Consider the following 7822-nt stretch of genomic DNA (forward strand, 5'->3'; position numbering starts at 1 on the left):
TTCCTTCCTTCCTTCCTTCCTTCCTTCCTTCCTTCCTTCCTTCCTTCCTTCTCTCTCTCTCTCTCTTTCTTTTTCTTTCTGGAAAATTTTTTGCAACTCTCCAACCGCATATTACTTTTTCTTTTCAACATCTTGCTCTGCAGCTTCCGTCGCCCTTTTTGCTCAGATACCAAAGAGCTGGGCATTGGCATCGGCCATTCAGAGACTGGCAAAAGCCTTAGAGTTCTTCTCTTCGTTGATGATTCTGGCCTTTTCCTTTTTGTATACATTCCGGATGGGCATCACGGGTCCTTGTCAGCTGGGTGGCCAATTTCAGATCTTCAACTGTCTTCCTTCTTAGGAGCAGAAGGCTTCCTCAGGAACAGTATGAGCTTGGAACTGTACTCCTTCAGGCGCTGCACGTTGGACTGCAGTGATTCAGTGGATTCGTTTTGCCTCCTTGGGTCTACAGAGATGCCAGTGGTCTGAGCCATTTTCTTGTGGATCCCAGCCACCCTGAGTTCCTCCAGGCTGAAGCCCCTGCCAGCCCGGACCTTGGTGTGGTATCTAACTGTAGAGCACCTCAGGATGGGCCTGATGGGGCCAGACGAGGGACGAGGGGCCTTGTATCTGTGCATTTTGCATGCCGGCTGGTTGAACCAAGTGTCCACTCACTGCTGCCAATCCCTGTGGAAGTGGGGTTTCAGGATCATGCCATTCCAACTGGCGCCATGTCTGTTTCTATGTAGGAGAACGGCGGAGCGGAAAGGGCCGGGCAATGCAAAGCACCCTGGGGTTGTAGGGAGTCAGCACTTTAATTTCTGGGTGAGTGTGGGAGATGTGAATGCGGTGATGCCATCGATGACAGCAGTGTCTCTGACAGCAACATTTGCTCTAAGTGAGTTTCTAGTTCACTTGAGAATTTGAGGAATTACTCCCATCTTATTTTTCCCCTTTTCTTGGACTTACCTTTGACACTAAAGTTGTTTTTTTTTTTTTTTATGTTTTCTTTAGAACAAAGGGGCTACAATTGTCATTTGCTTGGGGACCCCAGACTAAAGCACAAGAAGAAGTGCAGCGTTTATTTACATATATTCCTGGGTAGTTCATAGAATATCCTATTGGCAAAAGGAGTTTGTTTTGCTCTGTGAGTCATCAAATCAAGAGTGTTTTATAGCTGGGCGTTGTGAGGAACTACATTTAGCTAAACTTCCTGAGAAGTGTCAAGAAGAATGGTTGCTTTTATGGGCTAGATACTCAGGGGCAACTACTGGAAATGCTGATGATTTTATGATGGTCAGAGTAAGCTTGATCAAAAATTATGAAAACCAGGATGTTTGCCTGACCTCAGCAAATTGAGTAGCAGTGTAGCTTTAGTTCACTTCAATAGATCTGAATATCCACCATGACTTTGTAGCCACATGATGGCTGCAAGCAAAACTCTAAGCATTTTGTTTTGTTTGTCTTTGACTGGGCTTACAAGTTTGCCCTTCCTTCTTCTGTCAATCATTTCTTGTTTCCCCTAACAGATGTTTAATATGTGACTTTATATATGATGGCTTGAAGTCCGATGTTCAGAGTCTCTGTCCTGTAGTTTATCAGCACAAATAGGGAGAGAATTTTACAACTTCCTACTTGGAGTTTTGCCATTTGTGAAGTCTGAATGGCAAAGGCTACCTCCAACATTGTGTTAGAGACAGCAGCTAAAACCCATGGCATATCCCACAAAGCCAGACATTCCACAATGACGCAGCTATCTGTGGTTTCGGATTCAGAACACATCACTATTGTATTACTTAGGGTTCTCTAGAGTCACAGAACTTATGGATAGTCTCTATATAGTAAAGGAATTTATTGATGACTTAGGGAAATTGCAATGCTAGAGTGGATATATTGCGTAAAACCTAATCTCCCACAGTGGAAAGGTCCAGAAGATATGTCCTTCACCAGCTCTATAAGACGCAAACTGGTGAGAGGGGTACCAGCACATTTAAGGGTTTTGTTCTTTCCCTTTTTCTTGTGCCAGATCTTAGCATTGGAGATGCTTCTGCTCAATTAGATGAATTAAATTCAATGGGTTTAATTGGATTCTGAGGTAACAAGGGCCAGGTGGCAGCATTGAATCGCCAGAGACAAGGTGAACCTAGTTATTATAATAGACAGTGTAGAAAATGCAATGTTTATAATAACATACCCAGTAATGGTCAGCACAGGAGAGGTGAAATTTATAATGGCATGACTCGCTTGGACCTTTGATACTGGTTAATCAATCATGGTGTTTCCAGGAACGAAATACATAGGAAGCCTACTGCATATTTGTTTTATCTGTATAAGCAGAAAAACTCTCAAACAAATGAAAGGAAGGCTACATTAGATCGTGGTAAACAGCCAGTGAATCAATATCCAGATTTGAGCCAGTCTGCAGTCCAATTTCCAACAATGGTTCAGTAGTAGCTGTAAATGGAAGTCCAAGGATCTAGTAGTTACTCAGTCCCTCACAGCAAGCAGGCGAGGGAGCAAGAGCGAGCCTCCCTTCTTCCAATGTCCTTATATTGTTTCCAGCAGAAGGTGTAGCCCAGATTAAAGGTGTGTTCCACCACACCTTTAATCCCAGATGAAAGGTGTAGCCCAGATTAAAGGTGTGTTCCACCATACCTTTAATCCCAGATGACCTTGAATTTGGAGATTTAATCTTCTGGAATCCATAGCCACTATGTCTCAAGATCTCTATACCAAGATCCAGGTCAGAAACTTCTATCTCCAAGCCTCCAGATAAGGGTTACTGGTGAGCCTTCCAATTCTAGATTGTAGTTCATTCCAAATATAGTCAAGTTGACAACCAGGAATAGCCACTACAACTATTTAAAAATTTCAAGCATTTATTATGAAACACATGCTTAGGAGAAACTATTAAGTATATCAGAGATTGTAAAATCTGATCTAAAATCTTGGGGCCTAAGTATTGTCATAATCTGCATGTGTTTTAGGGAACACGGGGACAGCCACCCAGCAAGCAGTGAGGTGACAATCTACTATGTTATGGAGGGGTGTGCATGTGTGTGTGTGTAGCATGCATAAACTCTGGGTGTGGTGGTTCAAGCCTGTAATGCCAGCAGTCAGCAGGATCAAGTGTTCAAGGTTAGCCCACACCAAATAGCAACTTTGAGGTCAAGCTAGGTTGCATACAACCCAAGAACAACAAAGAAGGCTAGGTGGAGGCTCTGTCTCCTGAAAGTTTGAGTTGTTCTGGGAAACTTGTAAACTGACTTCCATGGGTCTTGGTTGTATTTTTAAAGCCATTTAAACAATATTTTCTGTTGCCTGAAGCTGAATGTATCCTGACTAATTTGAAAAACATAGTTACTTTTAAATTTACTTTCTTACTTGTTTGTTGGTTTATTTGTTTGCTTGAGACAGAGTTTTTCTGTATATCCCTGGCTGTCCTGGAACTCACTCTATAGACCAGGCTGGCCTTGAACCACCTGCTTCTGTCTTGCAAGTGTTAGGACTAAAGGCATGCACCACCACTGCCTGGCTAAATTTCATTAATTTTCTTCTCAAGCTTCCTACTTTTCCAATCAGTAAATTGGAAAAATAAATTAAAAATTAAGCTATTGAATCCTACCTAGCACAATAAATAATATGATTTGACCCTAATGAGTAGTTTCCAGGAATGACTGCATAATTATTTTTTCGTTTCTTTTCACACTTTCTAACCCCACACCAGCTACTTGACATTTCCTGTGAAAGGCTTGTACCTGGAAAATGATTTATCCATGTGTCAGACACAGTGATTGCTGCCATTAAAATTAGTAAGGTGCATGCAGTTGCCTTTTGATCACTCAGTTTGGATGAAATTTGTTGACTATGGCACAAAAATGTTACACCACAATAATGGGTGGTTTTTGTTTTCTTTGGCTCAGTATCATAACCTTTCATTGGTCTGTCTCCTATATTTATGAACACAGTTAAACCAACAGCCATAACCAGTCTGTGAATCGTTTTCTTAGCAAAGGCATTATTAACCATAAAGGTCACTTATGCTAAGGTTCTTTATGACCTCTGAGTGATTTCTTTCTCATTTGCCTGAACAGCAAAAAGATCTTTGTAGCTATTGACCAAATGCTTGTTTTCCTTGATCAGAAAATGATGACACAAGAAATTATGAGCTATGGGCTAAGATACAGAGAAGTTTGTTCATGGAGTCAAAGATGCCCAACGATGGTGTGGGAGCTATACTACAACCCATGTGACTACCAACCCCAAACTCTTATAAGTTGACTACCGAAGACATTGAAAATCTCATAGCAGCCACTTTTTTCTATTTAACCTTTTTGGTATTTGGAAATTTTTTTCTTTTTTCTTTCTTCTTCTTCTTCTGTATTATTCTGAGACACTGTCTCTCTATGACAGGTCTTGGATGACCTGGAACTCACTATGTAGATCAGGTTAGCCTCACAGAGTCCATTTAGTGTTGCTTACATGTAAATGATTTCAAGGCTGACCACTTGGTATTGGATAACTGATTGGGGCTCATCCCTGAGGAAGATGACTTCTCTCTCAGCACTCCCTGCTTTCTCCCATGGGTTCAGGGAATGAAACTTGGGTCCTCATGTTTACAGGGCAAGCATTTGGCTGCACGAGCTCTCTCCAAGCCCTGCCACTCTACCACCATCTTACCCTTTTCTAAATTCGTTGGCTTAGCCTTCATATCGTCTCCATCTTTCTCTCTTTCCCACTCCTACCTTCTTTAACCTCTTCTGGCTTTTTTCCTCATCGTTTTCTCTAAAGAATTATTTACTGATGTAAAGATTTATGTCAGCATGGCACACTACATGCTGATTGCAAATACACATGCTCTATGGGATAGCTAGATGAAGCTAATCATCATGGATTGCCTTACAGACCTTTGTTTTAGGTGATGAGAATCACCTAAACCTATTGGTCTTCTTGATGTTTACTACAGACTGGTGTTCAGGGTGGTAAAGCTTGTTAGTAGATGTCTTGACCTTACTCCTCCAGTATAACTCAAAGCCTGCATGCTTTGATTTTCTTCCCCCCAGTCTCCATCTTTCCTCAGCCCCAGCAACCACCATTCTGTTCTCAGTTTCTTTGAGCTTGGATTTTCAAAATTTCACATTCAAGCAAGGCCATTTGGTGCAAAGTCTTCCCTGAATGGATTATTTTGCCTAACATAAGGTCCTTCACATTTATTCAGGCCGCCAAGGTGCTTACCCTTTTCCTTTTTGAGTAGTCTCTTGTTTATTTCTTTTTTAAAAAAATAATTTATTTATTTTTTACACTCCATATTTTATTGCCCGCCCCCCCTCCCAGTCCACCCTCTGACTGTTCCACATCCCATACCTCCTCCCCACCCTCCTATCTCCATGTGGATGTCCCCATCCCCCCACCCCACCTGACTCTCTGGGGCCTCCAGTCTCCACCCATCCCTCTAAACTCCCTGGGGCCTCGAGTCTCTTGAAGGTTAGGTGCATCATCTCTGAGTGAACACAGACCCTGCAGTCCTCTGCTGTATGCGTGTTGGGGGCCTCATATCAGCTGGTGTATGCTGCCTGTTTGGTGGTCTAGTGTTTGAGAGATCTCCAGGGTCCAGATTAATTGAGACTGCTGGTCCTCCTGCAGGATCGCCTTTCTCCTCAGCTTCTTTCAGCTTCCCTAACTCAACAACAGGGGTCAGCAGCTTCTGTCCATTGGCTGGGAACAAATATCTGCATCTGACTCTTTCAGCTGTTTGTTGGGTCTTCCAGAGTGCAGTCATGATAGGTCCCTTTTTGTGAGTGCTCCATAGCCTCAGTAACAGTGTCAGGCCCTGGGACCTCCCCTTGAGCTGGATCCCACTTTAGGCCTGTTGCTGGACAATCTTCTCCCCAGGCTCCTCTCCATTTCCATCTCTTTCAGACAGGAACAATTATGGGTGAGAGTTTTGACTGTGGGATGGCAACCCTCTCCCTCATTTGATGCCCTGTCTTCCTGCTGGAGGTGGGCTCTATAAGTCCCTCTCTCTACTGTCAGGCATTTCATCTAAGGTCCCTTCCTTTTAGTCCTGCGAGTCTCACCTCCCAGGTCTCTGGTACATTCTGGAGGTCCCTCCAACCTCCTATCTCCTCAAGTTGCCTGTTTCCAGTCTTTCTGCTGGCTCTTAGGGCTTCAGTCCTTTTCCCTCACCCAATATCAGATCAGGTTCCCCTCTCCCACCCCATGCCCACTTTCCCTTCTAGGTCCCTCCCTCCCTCCCCAATTATGATTGCTTTCTTTTCCCTCCCAAGTGAGACTGAGACATCCTCACTTGGGTACTTCAGTTTGTTGACCTGTTTTAGTTCTGTAGACTGAGTCTTGGGTATTCTGTACTTTTTTTTTTTTTGGATGGGGTGTGTGTGGCTAATATTCACTTTAGAAAATATCATCCTGAGTGAGGTAACTCAGACCCAAAAAGGACATGCATGGTATGTATGGTAAGTACTCATGTCTTTTAATTTTTTAAAACATTTACATTTTATTTTATGTGTATAGGTGATTTGCTTGCATATGTATCTATCTATATACCTCAAGTATGTCTGCTGCCAGCAGAGATCAGAAGAGAGCATTAGATCCCCTTAAACTAAAATTACAAGTAGTTGTGAACTGCCATGTAAGTACTGAGAATCAACTCAGGTCCTCTGGAAGGGCATCCAGTGCTCCTACCCACTGAGCCATGTCCCCAGCCCTTTATTCTTTTATGTTTATAGTAAAACAGCCTGCCAAGGCCATTACTAATAGTTAAGGAGTGTTTGACCTTGAACCTCTCATATTCTTCTAAGTAGTAGTTGTCATAGATTGCTCTGTCAAAATGGTGCTTCATTTTTTAAAAAAAGAGGTAGCATTGCTTGAGCACTGTGACACATACCTTAAATCCCAGCCCCCAGGAGGCTTGTGTGTGTGTGTGTGTGTGTAGAGGCCAGCCTTGTCTACATCATGAGTTGCAGGATAGTCAGAGCTATGTGGAGCCTGTCTGAGAGAGAGAGAGAGAGAGAGAGAGAGAGAGAGAGAGAGAGAGAGAGAACAGAGAACATAAGTTTTAGATCATAGATCACTTGGTGCCTTTGGAGATTTGCATATTCTTTAAGATCCAAGACTTTAAATATAGGTATTTGACATTCATGAAAAAGATGAATTTAATTTAATTTTCTGTCTAATAAACAAAATATCTAATATCTACTGAAAACAGAGTGTGCAACCATCCCTAGTCTACATATTTCATCCTTATTACCTGTTTGAGCAACTCAAAGAACATCACACTTGAATGAATTCTTTTTTTTTTTTTTTTTGGTTTTTCGAGACAGGGTTTNTCTGTGTAGCTCTGGCTGTCCTGGAACTCACTTTGTAGACCAGGCTGGCCTCGAACTCAGAAATCCGCCTGCCTCTGCTTCCCAAGTGCTGGGATTAAAGGCGTGCGCCACCACGCCCGGCTTGAATGAATTCTTAACCAAAATCCTTGTTTTGGTTTGTATATGGTTGGGCCAGGGAATAGCACTATTAGGAGGTGTGACCTTGTTGGAGTAGGTGTGTCACTGTGGGTGTGAGCCTTAACACCCTAGTCAAAGCTGCCTGGTTCTAAATTTAGCTGGGTAGGATCTTGCCCCAAAGTCCCACTCCCTTAATTTGTTATCTCCTTGAACACACGATTCAGCTCCATTTCACTTCCTGGTGCCCCTTTAATACTCTAACCATGTATTTTATATTTTTCCTTTCTCAGTGTGCTATGCTTGTTTAAATTGCTCTTCACAAGACTTAAGCAGAGAACAAAGTTTATGATGGGTGTTTCTGAGACTACCTTTGTCTTTGC

At 42.6% G+C, this 7822-nt stretch overlaps 1 pseudogene; it reads right to left on the reverse strand.

Annotated features, from left to right (window-relative positions):
- Positions 1 to 111: 111 nt before the first annotated feature.
- On the reverse strand, positions 112 to 4690 carry LOC110311325 (annotated as a pseudogene).
- Positions 4691 to 7822: the final 3132 nt, after the last annotated feature.

The sequence above is a fragment of the Mus caroli genome, chromosome 16, assembly GCF_900094665.2.
Source record: "Mus caroli chromosome 16, CAROLI_EIJ_v1.1, whole genome shotgun sequence".
NCBI classification, from domain to species: domain Eukaryota; kingdom Metazoa; phylum Chordata; class Mammalia; order Rodentia; family Muridae; genus Mus; species Mus caroli.